The sequence below is a fragment of the Pinus tabuliformis genome, chromosome 4_2, assembly GCF_031772625.1.
Source record: "Pinus tabuliformis cultivar Carrire ecotype Pingquan chromosome 4_2, CPIR1, whole genome shotgun sequence".
Taxonomy (NCBI): Eukaryota; Viridiplantae; Streptophyta; class Pinopsida; order Pinales; family Pinaceae; genus Pinus; species Pinus tabuliformis.
Window position 1 is genome coordinate 91,017,955 of NC_142304.1, and position 5,236 is coordinate 91,023,190.

At 44.6% G+C, this 5,236-nt stretch overlaps 1 pseudogene; it reads right to left on the reverse strand.

The window, feature by feature from the left end:
* Window positions 1-267: 267 nt before the first annotated feature.
* On the reverse strand, window positions 268-1,999 carry LOC149168417 (18S ribosomal RNA; annotated as a pseudogene).
* Window positions 2,000-5,236: the final 3,237 nt, after the last annotated feature.

The window sequence follows — 5,236 nt, forward strand, 5'->3', positions numbered from 1 at the left end:
TCCTTGAATTTCATGTTAAATATGTTTTATGATATTGGCTTTTCAGGTGTTATTTAATTTGTTTGCTTGTTTGTGTTTGTAGATTAGCGACAAGGGAGCTCATTTGGATCGAAGGAGCGAGGCTTCCACAAAATTGCATTGGACCCAAGGTAGGCCTAAAACACTTGTTTTCCTTTGTTTATAAATGCATATTTAGAGAAAGATAGTTTGTGATTGGCTTGCTTGTCACTAGGTATTCTTTAGATTCTAGGAAGGTCTATCTTGTTTGCAAGATCGACTCATTCCGTGTGACACACCATTGCCGACGCAATTTGAACACTTCACCGGATCATTCAATTGGTAAGAGCGATGGGTTGTGTACAAAGGGCAAGGACGTAGTCAACACGAGTTGATGACGCATGCTTACTAGGAATTCCTCGTTGAAGACCAATAATTGGAATGGTCTATCCCCATCACAATGTAATTTGAGAAGGTTTCCCAATCCTCTCAAACTGGGAAGAAAAACGCATTGGATGCATCAATGTAGCGCGTGTGCGGCCCAGAACATCTAAGGGCATCACAGACCTATTATTGCCTCAAACTTCCATGGCCTAAATGGTCATAGTCCCTCTAAGAAGTTGGCCGCGAAGGGGAACCTTCACCTAGCTAGTTAGTAGGTTGACGTCTCGTTCGTTATCGGAATTAACTAGACAAATCACTCCACCAACTAAGAATGGCCATGCACCACCACCCATAGAATCAAGAAAGTGCTCTCAATATGTCAACCCTTACTATGTCTGGATTTGGTAAGTTTCCTCGTGTTGAGTCAAATTAAGCTGCAGGTTCCACTCCTGGTGGTTCCCTTCCATCACTTCCTTTAAGTTTCAGCCTTGTGACCATACTCCCCTCAGAACCCAAACACTTTGATTTCTCAGAAGGTGCTGGCGGAATCCTTAGAGCAACATCCATCGATCTCGGGTTGACATCATTTATGTTTGATACTAGGACAGTATCTAATCATCTTCGAGCCCCCAACTTTCATTCTTGATTAATGAAAACATCCTTGGAAAATGCTTTCCCAATGGTCCGTCTTTCATAAATCCAAGAATTTCACCTCTGACAATGAAATACGAATGCCCTTGACAGTCCCTATTAATCATTACTCCGATCACGAAGGCCAACACAATAGGACCAAACTCCTATCATGTTATTCCATGATAATGTATTCAGAACATAAGCTTGCTTTGAGCACTCTAATTTTTTCAAAGTAATAGTGTTGGAGCCATGACCTAGCCAATTAAGGCTAGGAGCACACCGCCGACAAAAGGGATGGAAGGGCAGGTGCACACCAAGTAGGTGGACCGACCTTTACGACCCAAGATCCAACTATGATATTTTTAACTGCAACAACTTAAATATACGCTATTGGAGCTAGAATTACCATGGCTACTGGCACCAGACTTGCCCTCTAATGGATCCTCATTAAGGGATTTAGATTGTACTCATTCCAATTACCAGACTCGATACGCCTAGTATTGTTATTTATTGTCACTACCTCCCCATGTCAGGATTGGGTAATTTGCACGCCTGCTGCCTTCCTTGGATGTGGTAGTTGTTTCTCAGGCTCCCTCTCTAGAATCGATCCCTAACTCTCTGTCACCCATCACCACACTGGTAGGCCTCTATCCTACCATCGAATGTTGATAGGGAAGAAATTTGAATGAAGCATCGCCAGCACAAGGGTTGTGCGATCCGTCAAGTTATCATGATTCACCGGAGAAGTGGGCAAGCTCGCGCCGACCTTTTATCTAAAAAATGCATCCCTTCCAAATAGTCGAGACTTGGTGCAGTATTATCTCTAGAATTACTACAGTTATCCAAGTAGTATGGTACCATCAAAAAAACTATAACTGATTTAATGAGCCATCTGTAGTTTTAGAGTCTGAATTAGTTCATGCTTAGACATGCATGGCTTAATATTTGAGACAAGCATATCAATATTGGCAGGATCAACCAGGTAGTACCCTCCCACTTCAAAGGGCATTCTGAGTGCTCTCTTACCAAGAGCCAACCTAAATACCCATCAAGTCAAAGAGATATCAAAATATCATGTAAAACTTTTATGCCTTGCACCTCTTGCATCCCAAGAAGGAAGCACATGCAACATCACAAGGACATGGCGAACAAATGGGTAGACCTGCCAAACCACAACACACCAAGGCCACTTTGGAGTATGCAACATGCCCCAACCAACAAGAAATTGAGCGATCACTCACCCACTCCCTTAGAAATGCCTCCAAAAGCCTCCATGCCCCACACCGAGGCCACCTAGGATTCCACCCAGACAACAACAACAGTGGACCTCGATCTCCTGATTGCCTGTGGCAGCCTCGATGCAAAGGAAATAAATGGAGAATGACCAACCACGCAACCTCTATATTATAAATGAGCCCCAACCATACTTGCCCTGCATCGAGGCCACCTAGGAATCCACCTGGACAACAGTAATGATGGACCTCGATCTCCTGATCACCTGCGGTAGCCTCATTGCAAAGGAAAAGGAAGGAAATAAAAAGAGGACAACCAACCACAAATCCTATCATAGAGATGCCATACAAACCTCCCTACCCTACACCAATTCCACCTAGGAGTCCACCCAGATAGCAGCAACAGTGGACCTTGATCGGAAGATCACCTACGGAAGCCTTGATACAAAGGCAAGGGAAGGAAATAATACAAGACAAATTGAGCCTGCAACCTCCCCTAGAAATGCCCCCAACCCTCCCCTCCCTCACAGAGGCCACTTAGGAGTCCACTCGGATAGCACTAATGATGGACCTCGATCACATGATCACCTGTGGTAGCCTCAATGCAAAGGAAATAGAAGGAAATAAAACAAGACCAACCAAGCCCACAAACTCTCTTAGAAATTCCCCCCGATCCTCCCTGCCCCACACCAAGGCCACCTAGGAATCCACTCGGAGAGTAGTAATGGTGGACCTCGATCACTTGACCACCTGCGGAAACCATGATGTGAAGGAAAAGGAAGGAAATAAATGGAAATCAAGAGGCTCGCTACAAAATACAAGAACATATCCAAACAGGAGGAGGGATCGAGTAGCTCTGCACTCCACACACCCTATGTACAGGAAACCTAGGAGATTGCCCACAGCTTTACCAACTAGAAAATGAATAAATTTCACCTATGGCCACCTCCACATAGAGGAGGGAGGTCAAAGCATTCCACCTCAAAATATATCTTCCAGATAGCCCCCACCATCGACGTAGCAAGCCTCCTCCCCATTAAACCATGAGCGCATACACAATTGAAACAACAAATGCCCATAAACGTTGTGACTTAACATTTCCAACCGCAAAAGCCTACCACACACGTGAGATGCAAGGAAAGAGTCAACCACTTGATCAAACATATGGTCCAACACATCTATTAAAACCTCAAAGCCAACACAACCATGGACGATGTGCACTTTGAAATAAATGCCAACCCTTAACTTTACAATAAGGAGAACAAAGACTCATATCGCCCGACAGAAAAAGCAAGCAAGAGGGAGGGTAGGTGGTTGAAAACCAAAGCCCTTCCACATTCCTCTTAAATGTATGCATCTCAACCGAAAATGCCAACACAGAAGTGTACAAGCACAAGAAACCGGCACCAAAAATAGCCGAACAATGAAGAGGCTAGTCATCACAAGGAGCCACACCACAATAACCCATACAACTCTGAGAACTTAGAGCCGAAGGGGAATTGTTTACATATGCCTCATGGGACAAGCATGGCCAACATTACCATTCATGTGCTACCGAGTGGGTATGGAGAGAAGATAAAAATCGGCCACCCTACAGATGACCCAAGGCCATTCTTGAGGCAAGCCTGAAAAACCAACTCAATTACCAACCCACCTTTCACACGAAAAGAAAAACCCTCCCACCAAATAGGGAGGAGGTGAACAATATAATGAGGATCCAATTTCAATGGAGCCACACATGGCTACCCAACCCAATCAAAATTTTCTATTCACAACAACTGATGGGCACGATAGCGACATAGGCACGAAGGAGTTTTGGGGTTTCCATTTGGGACCACAACAATGCAGGCTCAAAGGAGCGCCAATAAAACTTTAACATTTTTATCATTCGGATGGGAAAGACGGATAGGAATGAGCATGGCCAAGATTACCACTCATGTGCTACTGAGTGGGGATGGAGAGAAGATTAAAATAGGCCACCCTACAAATGACCCAAGGCCATCGTTTAGGTAAACCAGACAAAACAACTCAATTACCAACCCACCTTTCACACGGAAAGAAAACCTATCAATTGTATCATTTGGATGAGAACGAGCGACCAGGACGAGCCAGGGAGCCACAACACAACAACCCATACAACTCTAAGAACTTAGAGAGTAGAACAGGAATTGTTCACATATGCCTCCTAGGACAAGCATGGCCAACATTGCCGCTCATGTGCTACCGAGTGGGGATGGAGAGAAGATGAAAATCGGCCACCCTACAAACGACCCAAGGCCATTGTTTAGGAAAACCTAAAAAACCAACTCAATTACAAACCCACCTTTCACACGAAAAGAAAACCTATCACTTGTATCATTTGGATGGGCACGAGTGCACTAGGACGAGCCGGAGAACTACACCACAACAACCCATACAGCTCCAAGAACTTAGAGAGTAGAAGGGGAATTGTTCACATATGTGTCCCAGGATGAGCATGGCCAACATTACCTCTCATGTGCTACTAAGTGGGGATGGGGAGAAGATGAAAATCGTCCACCCTACAAATGACCCAAGGCCATCATTTAGGAAAACCCAAAAAAACAACTCAATTACTAGCCCACATTTCACATGAAAAGAAAACCTGTCACTTGTATCTTTTAAATGGGCATGAGGGGACTAGGATGAGCCAAGGAGCCACACCACAAAAACCCATACAACTCCAAGAACTTAGAGAGAAGAAGGGGAATTTTTCACATATGCCTCTCGGGACGAGCATGGCCAACATTACCGCTCATGTGCTACCGAGTGGGGATGGGGAGAAGATGAAAATCAGCCACCATACAAATGACCCAAGGCCATCGTTCAGGCAAGAACAAAAAAACAACTCAATTAATAACACACCTTTCACATAGAAAGCAGGCCTATCACTTTTATCATTTGGATGGGCAAGAGGGACCAAGACGAGCCCGGGAGCCACACTACAACAACCCATACAACTCCAAGAACTT